This window comes from Phyllostomus hastatus, unplaced genomic scaffold (genome assembly GCF_019186645.2).
Source record: "Phyllostomus hastatus isolate PE091 unplaced genomic scaffold, TTU_PhHast_1.1 phas_contig_118, whole genome shotgun sequence".
Classification (NCBI taxonomy): Eukaryota; Metazoa; Chordata; class Mammalia; order Chiroptera; family Phyllostomidae; genus Phyllostomus; species Phyllostomus hastatus.
This window is the reverse complement of record NW_025333543.1, coordinates 10660837-10683652: the sequence shown is the minus strand read 5'-3', so window position 1 is coordinate 10683652 and position 22816 is coordinate 10660837. Positions and strand designations below refer to the sequence as shown.

The 22816-nt window shown below is 37.3% G+C and overlaps 2 pseudogenes; one reads left to right on the top strand and one right to left on the bottom strand.

Moving 5' to 3' along the window:
* Positions 1–10642: 10642 nt before the first annotated feature.
* Positions 10643–11213, top strand: LOC123824347 (annotated as a pseudogene).
* A 6764-nt stretch (positions 11214–17977) lies between these two features.
* Positions 17978–18533, bottom strand: LOC123824629 (annotated as a pseudogene).
* Positions 18534–22816: the final 4283 nt, after the last annotated feature.

Sequence of the window (22816 nt, the reverse complement as noted above, 5' to 3'; positions counted from 1 at the left end):
AAAGGTAAGGGATTATGAATTTTGATAGTTTTTAGCAGTGATATGAGTTTACAGTCATTCATACTTTGGTACATTTTTTGTTGTTATGTTATGGAGAATGTATATTCCTGTAACTAAAAATTAATTTCATCTTATAGCCTGATTTTGTTTTGTCCCAAATAGAAAAATAAATGGAATCTATGTGTTCTTGAGGCATTTGTATTTCTTTATTTCCAGAGAAGTATGTTTTATGTTGCCCTCTTATCACTTCTAATTCTTTGCTGTTGTAATTTTTAATAATGTCAAACTAGCCCTACATGTCTATTGATCAAACTATTCTACAAAAGAAAGGCAATGCAATTTGTTGTTTCTAATTGGTATTTAATTATACATCTCTGTTCTTTCTGATATCCCTCTAATTGTGTACTAAAAATATTTAATTCCTGCTGGGCTGAAACAATGTCAGATTCTAAAATACAACTAATTACATGCTTACTCATATTACTATATTAAAGGAGTGTCATTAAGTTTTATTTTGTTTTTATTTTGTGAGGCAACTTATTTTTCTGACTATGTAAGATCAAATTTTAAGTACAAATGTACAATAATGGAGAATATATGAGAATAATCTATGAATATGTAAATAAAATATTTAATGTTTATTTTCTTATTACTGGAATTACATTTCTTATGAGAGAATATTTAAAAATAGGATATGAAAGAATCATTTTATTTTTTACATGTCAACTGTTCATAAAGCACTGAAATATGTTTTTTTTAAAACTATTTGGCTACATAGTTGATATTTTATTAATGACACAAACAATTTTTAATTTTCTTTACAAAGCTTTTTCAGCCCTTGACTTTTTGATTTTCAATTAAAGATAATTTACATGCAGTAAAATTCACTAATTTTAGTGTTAAGTTTTATATATTTTGAAAAACATGTAGCTGTGTAATCACTACCCCAACTAAGGTATAGAACAGTTCAATCATGCTCCAGAATTTTCCATGTTCTTTTTAGTCAGCCTCTCCTCCCATTTTCCAGGTCCTGGTTACTACTAATAAGTTTTTTGTCCTTATGTTTTTGTCCTTTCAAGTATGCAAATTTTTTTTGGTATTAAAAAAGAAAAGAAAATACATTTGGCATGTAACATTATAAAAATTTACTCTGCCCAACATGTTAGTGTGATGTATTCATATATAATTGTCATCATAGCAATATTGTATCACATTACATAATTATAGTACAATATTATAGTCTGTATTTACTATACTTATCTCTATGGTTTATTTACTATGCATTGCCAGTTTGTACCCTTAAACAACATCAGTATTGTCTCTCCACTTTCATCCTCTGGTAACCATCATTGAACTCCTTTTTTACAAATTTGAGTTTTTCAAATTCTACACATTAGTGATATACAGCACTTGTCTTCACTTAGCAAAATGTGTCCAAGGTCCATCCATATTGTCCAAAGTAGCAGGATATACTTTTTTCTCATTGCTAAGTAATATTCTGTGTATATATATCATATTCAAGTCTGTGTTATAAATATAATCTTACAGTATTTATCCTTCAGGGTCAAACATTTTTCACTCAGCACAATGCATTTGAGATTCCTCTGTATTGTTTAGTATCTTTTTTGCCTTTTCAAGAATGTATTTGCTTGTTCCTATCATAATTTCTTAGAAGTTAAGAATTCTCTCATTTTCATACAAATATATTTTTATATAGGCTTAAATTTTATGTTGACTTATAAATTGTTTTGTTTTTGTTTATCAGCAAGAGGCCTTACTGATAAATCATTTCTAAGATTTATTTTTGGGGTCTTTACCATAGTCCTCTACCGTCATTCCTGCTTCCACCCCAGTGTCCCTCTTGGTCTCATATTTGCTTTTCTTGTTCTTGACTGGTTCATGTCTTTTGCTCCTTGTAATCTGATTGTAAAATGTCAAGACTCATTCAGGTAGCTAATATTCTTAAGAAAGAAAGTGGCTCATTATCAGTTATTTAATAATGTTCATTTATTTATTCACTCACTTGTTCATTTCTCTTTTTAAAAATTTAATCTTTATTATATTTTTTCATTACCATTTAGTCCCCTTATCCCCTCTCCTCCCAGCAATCACCACACTGTTGTCTATGTCCAGGTATCCTTTTTCCTTTTAGTTCTATCCTTCCACCCCCTAACCTCCATCAATTCCTGAAAATGGCAAAAGAAGTATGAAGAGTCCAAGAATCCTAGAATTGAAGGGAAAACTTGAGATCATGAAATTAATTTTCTAATCCTCCTTTTGAGCCAGATGGGAGATGGGGATAGGGTTTGTTATCCAGGAGCCTCTGTCAAGTTGCCTGTGAGATACATTGTATGGAAAAAGGGAATTAGCAGAGATACATAAAAAAGTCAGGTGTGCTGCTCAGAGCAAACTATTAATTTGAAGGTGCTAGCTATGCTGAAATCAAAGAGGCAAAAACCAAAGAGGTAAGAGAGGTGAAAATAGTCAATGGCCTAGAGAAATTTCCAGTTGGTTGGCATTTTTTTACAGGCAAGAAGTGAGCAGTTTAAAGATATCTGAATGTGAAGGAGGCAATCCCCATTGCCATAGTCGTGGCTAGTGACATTCAGAAACTTCCATGAGGCCCTGGCTGGGTAGAGCAGTTGGTCAGAGCATTGTTCCAGTCCACCAAGTTTGTGGTTCAATCTCGTGTCAGGGCCCATACATGAAACAACCAATAAATGCATAAATAAGTGTAACAACAAATCAATCTCTCTCTCTCTTCCCCACTTTCTCTCTCACCTCCTCCCTCTCTCTCTCTCTCTCAAATCAATGAAAATAGTTCCATGAACAAGGAACTTATTCAACATATAAAAATTAACCGATAGAAAGTTCTTCCTTAACAATGATTTGGAATCAATTAATTAGTCGTTACTTCTAGCTCCACCCTTTGGATTTACACAGAATATTTCACAAATGTAACTTTACAAATAAATCTTTTTTTCCTCAGGCTAAAGAAGTCAAGTTTCTTTTTTGTTTGTTTGTTTTTTATTTTTAATTATTTTATTGCCATTCAATTACAGTTGTCTGCATTTTATCCTCACCCCATCCAAAACCACCTCCCTCCTTTGCTTCCACACTCCCTCTCGGTTTTATCCATGTGTCCTTTATAGTAGCTCCTGAAGACTCATCACCCCACTATGCCCTCCAGCCTCCCCTCTGGCTATTGGTTATATTTTGTTTGCTTGTTCTTTTATTGATTATGTTCCATTTAATGGTGAGATTTTATGGTATTTGTCCCTTTCTACCTGGCTTATTTCACTTAGCATAATGCTCTCCATCTATGCTGTCCCAAAGGGTATAAGCTCCTTCTTTCTCTCTGCTGCATAAATTCCATTGTGTAAATGTACCATAGTTTTTTGGTCCACTCATTTACTGATGGGCAATTAGGTTGCTTCTAGCACTTGGCTATTGTAAATTGTGCTGCTATGAATATTGGGGTGTGTAGGTTCTTTTGGATTGATTTTTCAGGGCTCTTAGGGTATAATCCCAGCAGTGGAATTGCTGGGTCAAAAGGCAGTTCCATTTTTAATTTTCTGAGGAAATTCCATCCTGTTTTCCACAGTGGCTGCAGCAGTCTGCATTCCAACCACCAGTGCACTAGGGTTCCCTTTTTTCCTCATCCTCTGCAACATTTGTTTGTTGATTTGTTTATGTTGGCCATTCTGACTTGTGTGAGATGGTATGTCACTGTGGTTTTAATTTGAATCTCAGATGTCTAGTGATGCTGAACATCTTTTAATATATCTCTGGGCTCTCTGTATGTCATCCTTGGAGAAGTGTCTAAGTCTTCTGCCCATTTTCTAATTTTTGCTTCCTGGAGTGGAGTCTTGTGAGTTCTTTATATGTTTTGGAGATCAAATCTTTGTCTGAGATGTGATTGGCAGATATGCTTTCCCATAGGGATGGTCCTCTTTTAATTTTAATGCTGTTTTCTTTAGCCATGCAGAAGCTTTTTAATTTGATGAGATCCCTTTTGTTTATTTTTTCCTTTATGTCCCTTGCTTTAGGGGACATATCAGTGAAGATGTTGCTGCATAGAATGTCTGATATTTTCCTACCAATATTTTCCTTAGGACTTTTATGTTGTTACAACTTTTATTTAAATCTTTTATGCACCTTGAATTTATTTTTGTGTATGGTATAATTTGTTGATTGAGTTTCATTTTTTTTTTTTTTACTGTAGTTGTCCAGCTTTCCCAACACCATTTGTTGAAGAGGTTATTTTTACTCCAATTTATGCTTCTGCCCCCTTTGTCAAATATTAATTGACCATAGAGACTTGGGTTCATCTCTGGGCTCTCTGTTCTGTTACACTGGTCTATGTGTCTGTTTTTATGCCAGTACCAGGCTGTTTTGATTACAGTGGCCTTGTAATACGGTTTGATATCAGGTATTGTGATCCATCCTGCTTTGTTCTATCTCAAAATTGCTGCAGATATTCAGGACTGTTTATGGTTCCATTTAAATTTCTGAAATGTTTGTTCTATATATGTGAAATATGCCATTGATACTTTAATAGGTATTGCATTGAATCTGTAAGGTGCTTTGGATAGTATGGACAATTTGATGGTGTTAATTTTTCCAATCTATGAGCATGGTACATGCTTCCATTTGTTTGTGACTTCCTAAATTACTTTCTTCAGTGTTGTGTAGTTTTCTGAGTATAGGTCTTTCACCTCCTTGGTTAGATTTATTCCTGAGTACTTTATTGTTGCTATAGCAAATGGTATTTTTCTCCTGATTTCTGTTTCTGATATTTCATTGTTGGTATAGAAAAATGCCTTTGATTTGTGAATATTGACTTTGTATCCTGCTGTTTGGCCAAATTCACTTATTAGGACAAGTATTTTTTTGGTGGAGTCTTTAGGGTTTTCTTTGTACACTATCATGTCATGGGCAAACAATAAGAGCTTTACTTCCTCCTTTTTAATTTGGATGCCTTTTATTTATTTTTCTTGTCTGATTGCTGTGTCTAGGACTTCCAGTACTATGTTCAATAGGAATGGTGAAAGTGGATATCCTTGTCTTGTTCCTGATCTTAGTGGAAAGCTCTAAGATTTTGCCCATTTTGTATGATGTCGGCTGTAGGTCTTTCATATATGCCCTTTATTATGTTGAGGAATGCTTCCTCCACTCCCACTTTACTGAGTGCTTTTATTATAAATGGGTGCTATATCTTATCAAATTCTATATTCACATCTATTTATATGATCATGTGAGTTTTGTGTTTTGTTTATGTGGTATATCATGTTTATTGATTTGTGAATATTATGCCATCCTTACATCCCTGTGATGAATCCCACTTGATCATGGTGTATGATCCTTTTAATGCATTGCTGGATGCAGCTTTCCAGTATTTTGTTGAGGATTTTCGGGTCTGTTTATCAGTGGTATTAGCCTGAAATTGGCTTTCTTTGTTATGTCTTTATCTGGTTTGGAGATTAGGATGATGCTGGCCTCATAAAAATGGTTTGGGAGTCTTGCATCTTATTGGAATAATCTGTGGAGGCTGGGTGTTATCTCTTCCTTAAATGCTTTATAAAATTCTTCTGTGAAACTGTCTTGCTCAGGGATTTTGTGTCGGAAGCTTTTTGATTACTGTTTCAATTCCATCAGGTGTTATTGGACTTTTCATTTTTTTCGGCTGCTTCTTCACTGAGTTTTGGAAGATTATATTTTTCTAAAAATTTGTTTAATTTCATCTAGGTTTTCAAATTTTGTGGCATATAGTTCTTCATAGTAATTTCTTACAACCCTTTGTATTTCTTTAGTATCAGTTGTAATTTCCTCTTTCATTTCTGATTGTATTTATTGAATCCTCTCTCTTTTTTTCTTGATGAGCCTGCATAAAAGCTTGTTGATTTTGTTTATCTTTTCAAGGAACCAGTTCCTGGATTAATTGATCCTTATTGTGCTTTTAGTCTCTATGTCATTTAATTGTGCTCTGATATTGGTTATTTCCTTCCTTCTACTTGCTCTGGGTTGTCTTTGTTATTGCTTCTGTGGTTCTTGTACATGTTGGGTTGGGTTGTTTATTTGAAATGTTTCTATCTTTTTCAGGTAGGCCTGTAACACTATTAACTTTCCTCTCAGGACTGCCTTTGTTGTGTCCCATAAGTTTTGGACTTTTGTGAGTTCATCTTCGTTTTTTTCCAGAAACTTTTTGACTTCTTCCCCAATTTGTTGAGGCTTGTTTTGTGTCCTATCATGTTGTTTATCATTGAAAATATTCCATGTGCATTTAATAGAATGTATATTTTGCTTGTTTTATATGAAAGGTTATATATATATATATGCATTTGTTCTAGGGTATTGCTCAATGATGCAATGTCCTTGTTGATATTTTGTTTGGAAGATCTATCCATTTTTGGTAGTGGGGTGTTATAATCCCCTAGTATAATTGTGTTTTTGTCAATATCTTTATTGAAGTCCTCTAAGATTTTCTTTATGTATTTGGGTGCTCCTATGTTGTGTGCATATATATTTACAATGTTTAAGTCTTCTTGGTGGATTCTTCCCTTGAGTATTATGAATTGACCTTCTGGGTCTCTCTATAGGGCCCTTTTTTGGAAGTCTATTTTGTCTGTTATGATTATTGGTATCCCGGCCTTTTTTCTGTCCATTTGTTTGGAATATTTGTTTCCAGTCCTTCACTTTCAGTCTGTGTAGGTCTTTTGTTCTGAGGTGGGTTTCTTTAGGCAATATATGTGGGTTATGTTTTCTTATCCATTCCGCTATTCTCTGTCCTTTTACTGGGGTATTTAATCCATTTACATTTAAGGTTATTATTGATAGGTGCTTATTCATTACCATATTTCATACCTGTGTTCTTATCTGTTTCACTGTTTTTCTTCCTGTTCTTAAAGCAAACCCTTTAGCATCTCCTGCAGAGCTGGTTTGGAGGAGGTATATTCTTTAAGGCTTGTTTTGTCTAGGAAGCTCCTTATTTGACCTTCCATTTTAACTGAGAGCCTTGCTTGATAAAGTAGTCTTGGTTGCAGGCCTCTGGTTTTCATGAGCTTGAATATTGCTTGCCATTTCCTTCTGGTTTGGAGTGTTTCCATTGAGAAGTCAGGTGCTAGTCTTATCAGTGTTCCCTTGTATGTTACTTCCTGTTTTTCCCTTGCTGACTTTGAGATTCGCTCTTTATCTTGGAATTTTGCCAGTTTAATTATGATGTGTCTTTCAGTGAGCCTCTTTGGGTTCCTCTTGATTTGGATTGTCTGCATTTCCTGGATTTGTGTGACTTTTTCTCTCATCAGATTAGGGATGTTTTCTATCATTACTTTTTCAAACAATTTTTCTATCCCTTGTTGTTCTTCTTCTTCTGGTATCCCTATTATATGGATATTACTCTTTTTCATGTTGTCCCTTAAGTCCTCTTCATTCTTTCTGAGCCTCTTTTCCTTTTCTTGCTCCTTCTGGGTGTTTTTTCCACCTTGTTCTACAGCTTGCTGATATGATCCTCTGCTCCATTGAGTCTGCTGTTGATTCCTTCTACTGTGTTCTTCAATTCAGGAACTGTATTTTTCATTTCCTCTTGGCCCTTGATAGTTTCTATTTTCTTTTTCATGTTTATATAGTTTGCAGTGAGTTCATTGTAGTTTCCTTGTAATTTTTGATAATTCTAAATGAGCTCATTGAGCTTCCTGATAACCATTGCTTTGAACTCAGTATCTGATAGTTGACTTGCCTCTATTCCATTTAGCATTCTGAGGCTTCCTCCTTTCCTTTCATTTATGGATTGTTTCTTAGTCTTCCCATTATTTGTGAGACTCTTCTTGATAGCCTCTGCTTCTTAAATTTATCTATTCAGACTCCCTGGGTTTCTGGTATAAACTTCCATGGTATAAGACCTGTGAGATTCAGTGGTGTAGACTCCTTGATCTCTCAAGCTCCCTGGTCTTGGGCTGCCATTTATGTTGGCCCTGTGTAAGTCTTTGGGTTTTGATTGTTGTTGGGTCTTTCTTTGGTGGGTCCTTCCCCCTAGTTGGTTAACTGAGTGTCACTCTGTCTTCTACCTCTTGTATTCTGTTGTGCAGGTGTAGGCAGGTTGTGTTGAAGCTGCTTCTCCCAGGTATATAAGGTTTTGAGGATTCTCTCTTGCTCTTGTTCTGTTGTGTGTTCTGAGTAATTTCTCCAGAATTTTTTGTATTTGCAGATAGGTCCTGGTTGAGTTAGTGTGGCTTCCACTCCCTCCTTACCTTCTTCTATTGTTATCTGTTTGTGGTTCCTTTGTTGGGTTTTGTCTTCCAGCAGGTATCCCAGTGTTCACAGCTTCCACCTACTTTTTTTGTGATCAGTTAGAGAGGGGAGGCAAAATTATTTAAGACAGCAGGAATATATTCTATGATACTTAAAGTACCACCTGTCTGATTTTTCAATGTCCTGTACCATTTTTAGTCTCCAATCTTTATATATGCTGGGGTACTACTGGCTGTTTGCTCTGTCCTCAGTAGTTTGGCTAGGTGTTTGACATGTGTGCAGGGTGAAGTGGACTCCACTCCCACCTATCTTGCTGTCATCTTCTCAAGTTCCCAAGCTTCTTAAATTATACTTTTATTTGGATTTATTTTATCCTTTATACATTTATGCTCACTTTCCTCTTGGAATGCTTCTGTTGGCCAAAGTTCCCCTTTAAAATGTCTCCAGAGCTAAATACCATACCATCCATGATTGTAACCTGAATAACAAAGAACAAAGAACAGAGAAAATGTATCTCTAACTTAATAGCAAATTTATTTTTAGTCATGTTACATTGTTACTAGAAGTATAATTCATTTTATATAACTTATAATTAATATAGAATTTATGTATTTTACTTTAATAGGATTGGTATGTCTGCTAAATTTTCTTTTTTTATAGTTTAGTTATTCAGCATTTCAAGATTTTTAAAAAAATTTTTAAGGGTCATTTTACCTCAAAAATAATGTTGGTCTCTCTTATGCATTGTGTCTGTTCTTCAGTTCATAAGTCTTCCAAGGTTATCAACTGTGGTTCTGTTACAACATTTGCAAGTTACTTTTTGTTAATACCTTGAAATAGTAATCCATTGGTCCTGTATACATAAACTTATTTAAAGTGTCCTATTGTCTTCTTTTTAATTCTTCAGCTTTGATTTTCTTATTAATCATATATGATTTTCCATTTTATTTTCAACACTTTTGTTTTTGGTGGAGAACTTTTAGGATTCAAGAAGCCTAGCTTCATCTTGGTTTTCTGGTAATACAGTAGTCCCCCTTTATCTGTGGTTTCACTTTCCATGGTTTCATTCACCTGTGATCAACTGAGGTCTGAACATATTAAATGGAAAATTTCATGAAGTAAACAATTTATAGGTTTTAAATTGTGTGTTGTTCGAAGTAGCACAATGAAATCTTATGCCATTCTGTTTCTCCCAACTGGTACGTGAATTATCCTTTTGCCCAGCATATCAACACTGTATATGCTGCTGCCATTTAGTCACTTAATAGACATCTCTGTTAATAGATCAACTGTTGGGTATTATGGTACTTGTGTTCAAGTAAACCTTATTTTACTTTATAAGAGCCCCCAAAGCCATTTGGCTATGCCAAAGAGAAGCCATAATTTTTTTTAAGTGAGAAGGTATTGTATGTAAACAATTTATTAGTTTTAAATTGTCTGCAGTGTAGGGAAAAACAATATAAATAGGGTTTGGTACAGTTTCAGCCACCTACTGGGTGTCTTGGAACATATCCACTATGGACAAGAGGGCACTACTGTTTATCATTTTGACCAAACAGTAGGCTCATGTATTCTTTAATATTTCCCCATAAGTAAGGTCTTAAAGTGTTCTTGGATTTTTTTTTGGTGGGTGGAATATACTTCAGCCATTTTAAGCAATAATTAAAACTTTGAGTCCTATTTATGTATTATTCCTTGCCATGTAAAATCATTTTCAAGGTCAAATAATCCCTGTGCAACTCTGTGTTTTTAGAGATTTTATGATTTTTTCTTTTTTAGTATCTTCTGAGGATAGGGAGTTTCATAGTATTACTTTCAATAATTTTTTGACAGACAAGATATTTATCCCAAACCATATTTTAAAGAGTTTGATGTCAGGCCATTATGTATAGTAGGTTAGTAGGTGTTGGCAGACTTTTTTTTTTTTCTGCAAAGGTTAGATAGTAAAAGAAGGTTTTGTGGACCATAGGTCTCTGTCACAACTATTCAATTCTGCTCTTGTAGTATAAAAGCAGCTGCAGACAATACCTAAATAAATGAATATGTCTGTGTGCCATTAAAGTTTATATATGAACTCAAGTTGGAATTTCATATAATTTTTATATTTCACAAGATACTTTTCTTTTGATTTTATTCAACCATTCACAACTGTAAAAAACATTCTGGCCTTATAGATCATCCAAAATCAGGCATTTAGCCAGTTTTAGTCCATGGGCTATATTTTGCCAAACACACACACACACACACACACACACACACTTATTCATATAAACATAAACATGCATATTGTATCTCTGTCACTAAAACACATGACACATTTTGTTTACTAGCTTGGAATTAAGATCTTAAAATTGACATGGGGCATGACCAGGACATTGTGTAGGCCACTGGCACCATGAAGATCTGGATTTCGAAGCACATCTTTGACCACCCATGCAAAAAATATTACAACAGCTGCAGTACAGAAATACTCAAATGCTATGAACCCAAGTGTGGTTGGAGTTGATGTGTTGGACAACTTCCCTTCTGGAAAGCTGCACAGTCATAGACCTCTCAGCACACAGTGGGTTTGCTACCATTGTAAAATCTCTTATTGGTATGGGAGGAATCGAAACCTATGTGTATGAACATTCTGTAGTTAATCCTGTACAGAAAACAATGAAACTTAAATTTTCTAATATTTTATTTATAAATATGATTTCAGTAGATGAGAGACATATATGAACCATATTTGCAGGACCCAGAAAAAGCTGTTTTGACTGAGGAGGCCATAATCATGGTAAAAGGAGTCAGTCTCAGTACTTATCTCGAATGACTGGTGGCAAGTATCTTTAAATGCTAACAAAGGCCAAGACGTAATGGAATGCGTAACACATAAACTAAATGCTGAGATGGAAGAATCGATGGCTTTGGCAAGATAGAGCCTAAAGATACTGATGGCAGCATCAGTATTTGTAGAGACATGATGAAAGTTTGTATACAATACCCTGTCCTCCAAATTTCTACTAGCTAGCATTATATTTACTTGTTATTTAGAAAATTCAGCTATGTTTTAGGTAGAATATTCAAAAATAAGCTTAAGAGAGGCTATGTGACTTGATAAAAACAAAGAGGTGCAGAGTTTTTAAGTAAAGGGGATCATCTGAATTTTTTAAAAAAAATTATGTGAACTTCTAATAATTGTGTGACAAATTCTTTCATGAAGTTCTTCCCATTTCAATGCTATTAATTCCAAATTAGTACTTCACCTTATTGCTTTATAAGCCTTCTGAGAAATTATATTATTAGTAAGACAATACTTTATTAAATGTTTAACTATTGTGATTATTAGTATTATGATATAAGTCTGGATAATAAAATGAAATGACCAGCTGAGTCATCGGAGGTCTAGGTAGTAAACTGATAGTTGCATTCTCATCATATTTTTTCCAGGAGTCAGGCCAAATCTAAAATATTAGGAAGGTTGCAGACAGGTAGAACAGTCTTGTGCCAGTATCACAACTAGCAGAGGCAAATTTAAGTATGAGACAAAGCTTTGTTACAACCCAAAGCTTTTTTGTTCTGTTTTGTATGTGAGGATATGGGTGGACCAGAGTTGTAGGGTACAATTAGATGAGTTAAGTATCTGGCTACAGTTGGCAATTTGAAAACTGATCATATCAGAGCTATTTAGGTTTGCTTCTGTACCTTTGTATGAGGAGGAATTCCTCCTATTTTTACTTATGATGTCCCTTTAGCTGGGTTTTACTGATTACGTGTTCTGGTATTTCTTTATATTTTTTAAGAAAACTAAAACCAGCCTTACAGAGCCTGTCTTGGGTAATGCTTATGTTATTTTTGATATAAATGTAGATTATGCAATCTGACCTGAAGGAAATGGAAAAAAAAGACCTAGAAGAAAGAGGAATAGTACAATTCTTTTCCTTAATGTTTTTTCTTTTTTGCTATAGGCAAATCTACAATACTTAGTTAGTTAGTGGACTATTTGACCCTTTTGTTTAGAATACACATCTCTTTTTTGACAGGAGATCTGAGGTATAGCTAACAATTATTGCTTTATCATGTGAAAGAATTGTAAATTGAACATCATATTTTCCTTGGAATTAAAAAAAAATTACTTTCCCTGTTTAACATCTTGAAGATGCCCTTTGTGCTGTTTGATTCCTAACTAATCCATAATACCCATTTCCCTCAACCCCTTTCTATGAACTCATCTTAAATTTCTTTTAGTATCTTATCATTTTAAGCTTCAGGAAAAAAACACTTCCATTGTGTAATATTGAATTTCTTTGTGAAATAACTTAACTCAGAATTATATATCTGAATCTTAAACATTTTTCCTTCATTGGCCTAGGTAGTTGCTGTTATTTTGAATGGAAGTTCTTTTTATAGTGTAGTATTTATTACTTTACCAAAGTTGTGATCAGTAGCACTTTCATAACAGAAAGAATTCAAAATAATGCTTAAAAATACAGCAAATCTCTTTTATTAGAGTTAAGACAGGAAGAAATGAAATATTTTGAGTTAAGGCTTGCTTCTATGAGAAAATAGAGACAAGCCTGTGGTTTTGTAACCAACTGGTAGGGTCCCAGCACTTGCCACCTATAGGTAGTAACTCTAGAGACAGAGTCCGGTGGAAAGGCAAATACAATTTTTATTTACACACACACACACACACACACACACACACACAAACACACACACATGATTACTTGATGCCCACCCTTCCCCTGCCACCGGAGGAGCAAGTAGGCCGCTGGCAGGTGGCTGTTGCAGCAGTTTCCCACAGCTTGCTTTCGGGGGAACAGCATAGGGCTTATCACCTGACTGCCTCCCAAGACCTGACCCTGGGGCCTCTGATCCCTAATTCCCTCCCCCCACCCCATTGTTACCTTCATACCAGCCTTGCTCATAGTACCTGCGATGCTTAGGGTCAGGCCAAAAGCACTTAGTGAAGGCACTGGGCCTGACCCTCCCTGGCTCTACTGGGACCACAGCCAACTGGCCAGCAATGGTGTGGGTCTTGGGCAGGCAGCAGCCACCATGGCTTCTGGCCTGGGAAGGGGTGCAGGGCATGCTGGGCCCACACTGGAATTATGGCCTGCAGGCAGGGAGAAGCCACTGCCTCCAGCCTTGGGAAGGGATGTAGGGTTTCTCAGCAGTGCTGGAAGTGGGGGCCATGGTTACATGGCAGCTTCCATGGCTTCCTGTGTGGGGGAGGGTCACTGGGCTTGTTGGAATTGCCCCAAAGTTAGGGGTGGTGGGCAGGTTCACCCTTGCCAGCTTCCTGCCTGGGGAAGGGGGTGTAGAGCTTGCTAGGGGCTGTGCCTCCCAGAGCTCAACTCTGGAGCTTCCCACCCCCCACCTGAAACCTGCTGTGCTCCAGGACAAGTAGATCTTGGAGCAATGTGGTAGGGGGTACTCAGAATTTCCCCAGCTAGGTCCTCAGCTCAGGACCTCAGCTCCCAACAGTCAGTGTATCAGGGTGTGAAAGCATGCCATTTGCACACTCTGCACCTTTGAAAGATTCCCCCATATCCCCCCATAGCAGAAATGGATAGGAAAGTATATCTCTCCCATCCAGTCACCTTCCTGGTTTTTGGCGCCCCCATTGCATGCCTTTTTTGATTGTTTGTTATGCACATGGTATCCTGGTCACTAGGGCAATGTACACATGCACTGTCTGTGGCGCCTCTCCGCCCCTCCCCATTTCTTGGGTAAGTTTCCCCCATTAAAACCCCCACCTTAACACTCTGGACACCTAGAATCTTACAAGGGCAGATGGACAAAGGTCTCCTTCTTCTGTAACTACTTTCTGCTGACCAGGGTATGTAGTCCTACCTATAATCCTGGTCTAGAGGTCCTAAAAAGGGGGGGTCTGGAGTGGGATGGGGAAGGCTTCATGCAAGGGAGAATGATTTTGCAAAGACCAGTCCAGTTAGTTGTTCCTGGAAAGTGGCACACATCATGTCCAAAAGATGGCATTGCTGGATGAGTTGGTGTCCTTGTCATGTTCTGGAAGCAACAAATTTGGCAAGAGGGTTAGAAGGCACAGTCAAATCTATTAACAACTAAATAATAAAGTATAGACTAATTCTGCAGTGTCCCTAATTAAGGACGAACAGCTTCCTTGGAGAAAGGTATGTAAGACCTGTCACACCTGTCTAAAGCACTATTGCCTACTATACTGAACTAAAATTAGGTTTAGGGAAATATCCTGAGATTCCTCCCCTCCTCCTCTGTTAACACTTCTGGGTCCTTTCTCTCCAAACTATTAAGGCAGAAAAGAAAGCAGTCTTAAAGTAAAACCAACAGGCTGTTCAATACTTCACCAATTCAACTGTTTAGTTCAGCCAAACCATTGAGTTCCAGGGAGTGGTGATGCAGGTGGGCTTCTCGAGTAGAGCCTACACCTTTTCTGAGTCCAGAAGACTATCTTCTAAGAAGATATTTAGTTGCAAGGCCTTTACTGAAATGATACTAAGTAGTGGCAATTTGATACCATCAGGTTAAATCAGTTCAACTCTCAAGTGAAAACAAACTTTGAAGGTAGTTAGCTGCATTAGAGTCTGATGATTATGACTGAACATTGTGACTTTCCTTAAAACCTGATTCTCCTACCTAAGATCACCATCATTAGCCTCAGAAAGACTGCAAGTTCTCAGTTTTGCTGCATCATTTGCATAAAAACAACAAGTGCAACACTGAACACATAGCCTTTTTTAAAGTTTATTTTACTGTTATTTCCACCTGGAACCTTCAGATTGACTCTTAAACAACACTTCAGGGCATAGAAGCCAAGCCCCAAAACTGCCCTCTGGCTTTGCTTACACTACTTGTTTTCCTCAAGTCCTTGAGGTTCCCAGCTTATCTTAAGGTTCCTCCTTGTTATCTTTCAGAAAAGCAGCCTTCATTCCTTCCCTGGAAAGGCTGCCATGAACCACATGAGCCAACAAGGTACCCACCCAACCATTTCTCCAATTAGCTTTTGTTAGTTTTCAAAGTCAATCTTAGTTTCTTAGGGCTTTCTGGTAACAACCAAAGCCCAGGCACGACATCCTAGTCCAACTCTTGGATATTAAAACCATAGTTTGAAACTGGTCTTGTTGGTTTCATACAAAGGAAAGTATATTCTTATATCCTTACTCATTAAGAATGCCAAATTCTAGAAGGATCAGGTAGGCAGAAAAATGCAAAGCAAAAAGAAAAATTCTTGTCCATCCAATATCCACCAAAATTGCATTTCCATGTCTTACATTTTTCATTACTTTACTACTTGGGGTGAAGTTTTAACTATTGCTGGGAACACTACATTTCTTTTAAAAACAGTAACAAACCAAAAACATCCAAAGCAAAAAACAGAATTCCAAAAATTAAAAAAATAAGAAGGCACTAAAACTAGCCTTAGAATCTTGTCTCCCACCAACTGGTCCCACTAACTAGTCACACAGATGACCTTTCTCTGGTTCCAAATCGCATGAAGTCTCAATGGTAGGGACATTCTCCTCTCACCAAAGCTGACTCTAATTGGCAACAGATGACCTTTCCTAGGTCCCAAAGCACAAAGCCAGATGGCAGAAATATATTCTCACCCCAGCTGGATTCCATCCAGTACCAATGGCACAAAGTCCCAATCATAGAGGCATTCTCTTGCCTACCAGTACATCCACTGGTCTCCTGGCAGACACATGACCTCTCACCAACTAGTCTCATGGCAAAGACATGCCCTCCCTCTCACCCCAACTGACTATAATCGGCATCAGATGACCTTTCCTAGGTCTCAAATGGCACAAAGCCCCAAACAGCAGAGAGGGAGGATTCCCAGTATAAACAAAACAGTTAAGTCCCCAAGTACCCAAAAGATCAGAAAGCAAGAAACAAAACAAAACCTAAAGCAAAGAATAACTCAACCCAAGCACTGAGGTGTCTTTCCTTTCAAAAGAAAATTCCACACCATTTTATGGCCTCTATAATTTTTGTAGACCTTCTTAATAACTTAGGGATAAACATAGCTCACTTTTAATCTTTATCCTTTTTAACTATGGAACAGACTACCATCAAAATCAGTATCTGGCAGCTGCAAACACATTAATAAAGTAAAGAGACATTGTCACTTTGCATTGGGGCCTGCTATCTTCTTTCAAAATACAAATTTCAAATCTCCTTCCAGAGTGCAGGTCCAGCTTTCCTTTTCAGCAACCACCACAGCAGTAGGATTTGAATTCTCCTCAGGCAGTGCCCATTTTACTAGTGTGTGTGATGGACCCAGGGCTTAATTCCCATGAGCTTCAGAAAAAACTGTGTTTTCAGTAGGACATCATAAGGACCAGTCCATTGCTCAGCTAACTGCTGTTCAGGTCCTTGATTCTTCCAAGATTTTATTAAGACTCAGTTTCCCAGCTGAAATGGGTGTAAGAGCTCATCGTATGGGTAGGTGGACCTGCAATGAGCAAACTTGTGCAAAATGGCTAGTGTTTGCCCTAAATGTTGTACATATTCCTTAATTTTCCACTTTTGCTCTAAATCTAGAGGGGTTGTTCCTAGAACTGTCTGCCATAAATTATTTCAAAAGGGTTTACTTTAAGCCCAGTTCTGGGTGTTGCCCTAATATGGAGCAAAGGAATGGGATGTGCTTGGTCCCATTCCAAATGCATTTCCTGGCATACTTGTGCCAGGGTATTCTTTACTTTTTGTTCATTTATAAATAGGTGCTACTGATAACTGATAACAATATACCAATAAAGCAAAATTATTGACTATCCATCAAATCCTTACTAGATGCCAACTATTATACTAGGCCTTAGAGAGAGAACAGTTATAATGACATCTAGGCCAACTATGAACCATTAATTTTATTTTATAAAAGAATATCAGAAAAGTCAGTCTATGCCTTTGTGTAACCACTTTTCCAGTTCCTTGTTTACTTGCTGTACCATGGAGAGTGACTCTGTCTTGACCTGTATCTATATTCTTCAGCACTTCCAAATTTTGAGAAGCCTCAACTCGAGTAGTAATTTTCAATGTTTGTAAGTAAAGTAGACAGTCCACTGTAACACTATTCCCACAGAGAAGCATATTTACAAAGCAGTACTAGATTTCAATACCAAATATAGTCAGGAAGGTATTTATAGCCAAGCTCTAACATATATTTAAAAATGCCCCCCATCAAAGAACATCACCCAGAAATTCACTGGTCTTGCCAGTTCATGGTCAGTTTAAAATGATCCAGAAGTGGATGCTTAAAACAAACATATGGCTATATACAAAGTAATTACAGTTAGGTGTAGTTCGGGGACCAACTGGATGTAATAACATTTCCCTACATAAATTTGCTTTACCCTTTTTTTGCCACAAAAACATTTAAATTTGTTTATGATTTGAAAATAATGCAGGAACAACCAATACACATGAGGCATCATTCCTCCATTTCTCAGGTTGAAGTGAGGAAGTAATCAAATGCACACACCAAAAACCCGAAGAAAGAAATCTCAGTTTCTTCTTATTTTTCCTACAGGCATTGTTAGTTTGAAAACCAAAACTCAGAGAATACTGGTTCTTAGAGGAAAAAAAGATTCCACTGTCATTTTAAAAATAAGAATTCAAAATAAAAGCTAACGGCTTGGATGGTGCAGCAATAAAATTGGGTAATGCTGAAACAAATATTAATAACTTAGGTAACATATAAAAATTACCACTTACCTATGCCTTGAGAAGTAAGTACAAACTGTATTTACATAATTATACACTTTGTCTTTGATTTCTTTTTCTTTTACCATCTTTGATCAACTCTTCTTTATATTTTCAAATTTCTTAAACTACTGCATAGAAAGCACTGTTAATACCTTGTCTTGTCTTTGTTGATGTTTCAATAAAAGGAATTCCAAAACTTCTTGCTAAGTCCTGAGCCTGTTTTGTGTCTGCTGTTCTAGAAGGCAAATCACAATTATTTCCTACCACAACCATGGGTACACCTTCAGAGTCTTTAACTCTTTTCACTTTTCTTTAATAGTATCTTCAAATGATTTAATATCATTTAAGGCAAAAATGTAAAGAAAGCCCTCTCCAGTCCTCATGTACTGTTTCCCTCATTGCACTATATCCCTTTTGACCTGTTGTGTTGAGAATATTCAAGAAACAGGTTTCTCCATCAATTATTACTTTTTTCCATAGGAATTCTCTATTGTAGTATCATATTCACCCACAAAGCCATTCTGAATTACCTGTATTGTCAAGGCACTCTTGCCTATGCCAACAGTTTCAACTACCACAAGTCTATATTCAGCCATTTTCAGCAGTCCTGAGATTTACTGAGCTGCTAACCCCCCAACCCCCAGCTGCCTTCATTGCCTTCCCAAAGCTCTGCCAATTATCACCTGGACTCTGGTTCTCAGTCCTAAAACTCAGGTGATCCATCCCCCTTCCCAGAGTCTGTTTTCTATGCCAGTTTCCTTTCCACCTGCCAGGCATTTTTAAGAAGCTGACACCTGCAACAGTGTGCATAGGACCTCCCAGCAACTGGGAAGCCCCCTGGTCCCACTCCCTGGGGTGGTTCACCCGCCATAAGTGACTAGGGCCACACATTGGGCTCCATTACTGTAATGGAACAACCAGTGGGGTTCCACTGCCTGCAGCCCACAGGCAGTAACTCTTGAGACAGAATCTGATGGAAAGAAAAATGGAATTTTTATTTACATATACACATATACATATCTATGTACATGTACATATATATACACACAATAGATTACTTGATGCCCACCACACCTCCACTATGGAGGAGTGAGAAGGCTGCTGGCAGGTGGCCACTACAGCAATTTCTCACAGCTTTGCATCCAGGGGAGGGGTGAGGGGCTTGTTGCCCAACCACCTCCCAGGATGTGTTCCCCACCCCACCGCCCGGACCTCTAAGCCCTAATCACCTCTTTCCATGCTACTGCCTCCTTCTTACCAGCCTTTCTTGTGGTACCTGTGATGCTCAGTGTCAGGCCAAAGCACTCAGGGAGGATCATTAGGCTTGATCCTCCCTGGCTCTGCACAGGGACCGCAGATGACTGGTCTGCACTGGTGTGGACCTCAGGCAGGTGACGGCCACCATGGCTTCTCATTCGGGAAGGGGGTTGGGGTTTGTTGGGCCCATGTCAGAGGTATGGACTGAAGGTGGGCAGCAGCCGCTGTCTCCCACCTGGGGAGTGGCGCTTGTCTGGGCTGCACTGGAAGCCAGGACTGTGGGTGAGCAGCTGCCGCTGTGGCTTCTTGCCTGGGCATGGGGCTTGCTAGGGCCTGTGCCTCCCTAACCCACCAGCTGGAGTCTCCCTGAGCTCACCTCCTAAGCTTCCCCACTGCCTTCCTGCCCTGGAGCACTGCCACATGGGGCACTCAGAATTCCACTGGCTAGGTCACCATCTCAGGATCTCTGCTTCCAGCCTCGGACCCACCAGCCAGGGGATCAGGGAGCAAAAGCAAAAGCAGGACATTTTTGGAGTATTAAAGAACCCACTCACCTCCCCACACCATAATCCTCCATGTGGCGGAAATGGATGGGAGGATATATCCTTCCTATCCAAACGCTTTCTTGGTTTTTGGTGCCAGCTTTGCACACCTTTGTCTTTTTTTTTTTTTTTGGTCTTGCCCCACTGGGTTGTGCCACTTGCCAGGGCAATGCACACCTGTGTGGTCTTTGGTACTTCTCCACCCCTCCCCATTTCTGGTGGGAAGTTCTTCCCTGTTACAGTTTTATTATGTTACCTACAGCATTTGTGTGACAAAAAATGTGGAAGAAAACTTAATATAGTCATGCACAGTCAGATATGCATAAGTATTAAGGTATTCCACAGAAAGTAAAAAAATGTTAATAGAGGATAAGGAAATACAAATACAGATGAAAAATATTGTTTTATTACATAGATGATACATATTTAAGAAAGGTTTAGCTGAAAAACTATTGCCATAATAAAGGTATATACTGTCATTTCTCTCTCCTTTTAAAAAAGATTTAATTATTATTTTTTTCTTTAGAGAGGGGAAGGGAGGGAGAAAGAGAAGGAGAGAAACATCAACATGTGGTTGCTTGTGGCGTGCCCACGGCTGGGAACCTGGCCTGCAACCCAGGCACCAACGACTCTTTGATTCGCAGTCTGGCACTCAACCACTGAGCACACCAGCCAGAGTCAGTTTCTCTTTTTTTAATTATATTTTCCAGCAAGAATATTTAGCCATTTTAAGTAGCTGTTAATTAATTTACATTTCATTATGTGATGGTAAAAGTTAAATTTAGTATTTTTTGATGTGACAGCAAGCTGAATGTATTTATTAGTTGAAGAAATTGTTTTATTGCTAGAAAATAAAACCATTCAAATTAAGAAATCTAATTGTTTTAACAATAAGTTTATAATAGGTGATACTGTTCAGGAAATAGCTTAAATATAAGTAAATAACGAAAAATTCATTCATGATAATGTTGCTGGTCATAAGAATCATTTTGGAAAATCTGTTAAAATGCTGACTTACAGGTATTACATCTCCAGAGCTATGAATGAAACTTAATATTCTAGGTCAGAGAACGATATCACATGGCATTTTTAAGCTTCCCCCCGCCCCCGCCCAGGAGAATAAGGAATTGAAATAGAACCCAAATTTTGCTGGTCATCAGAAATAGATTGTGATTTAAAATATAAGATATACAACCACTCTTATAAGCATAAGTTTACAACCTCTAAATTTCTAACAAAACTTCACTTCCAATATTTTTATTAACCTGGTGAATATTTTGAGTTTGCTATTATTAGTTGTAAAAAAAAAGTCTACAATTTCCCTTGTAGAAACAAATGTAGAAAGGAAAGAATTCTATTAGCTTTCTTTAAAATAAGACTGAGAGAGAAAAAGGACCGGGACAGAGACAGAAAGAGAGAGAGAAATAAATAGAGGCAGTTGTATTACATGTGTGTCTAAAGCCTAGCACTTCTGAGTTTGTTAGCATATATGTAAAACATAGTTTTTTCTTCTACTGTCTACATTTAGCTCAATGTATGCATTATCATGGTGGTTGGCTTAAGTTTATACATAATAAAGTGAAAATTTGTGAATTATCTGAAGAATCTCAGCCTTTTACAGTCAAACATATTTGAAGTATAGATAACCTTTTAAGTTTGTCAGTTGATTGTTTGGAATTGGGAATAATTCTTTCCATAGTTAAATAATGATAAATATTAATTTGTAATGAAAAACTTGATAGGAAATTTTATTTTAATAGTAGTATTTAAGACATAAAATTAATTTTATTAACTTCTTTTAAATACTTGTGGTTGGTACAACCTAGTTCATGAAATACTTACCATTCAGCCAAAGGCTGTTTCATGATTTGCAAATTCTCCATGTCCTCAGAGAATTTCCTAATTACCTGGTTTCTGAACTGACTTCTTCTGATCTCCCTCAGAAAATGGACTGTCACATATTTTCCTTGTCTTAACAGGGAAAAATAATTTATAATTTGAGGTATAGTTTTGTGTTTGGGGATGGATTAGACACGAGCATGGAGTCAAATTTTACAATATAGTTAATAAAGAAGGGAGAAATAGAAATAAAGAAAATAGAAAGAAATAGGACTACCTAATCTTTTTGTCCAGCAATAAGCATGTCATCTGAACTGACTTGAAGCACAGCAAGGGAAAGTGGTTCAGTCCTAGGTCCCATCTTCAGAAAGCAGCTAGCTGGAGTCCATGGTCAGTGCAGGGAGGAGGAGCCAGAATGAGTGATCACCCTTAGAGCACCACTTAGCCAGCTAAAATAAAGCAGACCAAAAAGAGGGGAAACAAGAGTGAGTCATTTTTCTGCTGAATTCAGATATTTCCTCAGAGTTCTGTAATGACCTATGGATACTTGGATAACAATATTAGCATTTCATACTTGTAAAATAATTCATATCTAATAAGGCTCTATATTATCTACTTGTATCTTTGAACTAAATCTGTAAGATAAGGTAGATATTAAATTCTTGGTACAAATGAGAAACTGATAGAAATTATTTACCAAAGTTACATGACTAATAAATAACAAAGCAATGATTGAGAGTCACTGCTCTTCCCCTAGTCTAGTGCTCTTTCATGTGCATGTACCACATTGCTTCTTATGAATTGGCCACCAAATGTTCACAGTGCCTTCAGGGGCATTCAAACTTTTGGTGTCTCTGAGCCACACTGGAAGAAGATTTGTCTTGGGGCACAAATTAAATATATTGTGGCATATGATAAAAAAATCTCATAACATTTTAAATTGATTTACGCTTTCATGTCGGGCTGTATTCACAATAAGCCTGGGCTGCATGCAGCCCAAGAGCCACAGGTTGGACACTCCTGCTACATGTTAACTGCCTGGAGGGTAAAGGTGATGTCTTCTATCTTGTAGCTCTTGTAGCACAGGTGCTCACAATAGAGGCCCATCAGGAAATTTGTTAATTGAGATGTGGACTTGACATCATGGCAAGAGGAGTGCTTGGCATTAGACAAGTGGAGAGCAAATCCCTGGCTTAGGGGTATGTTGGCTGTGTGACTTTGTTCAAGTTGTTTGATCTCTG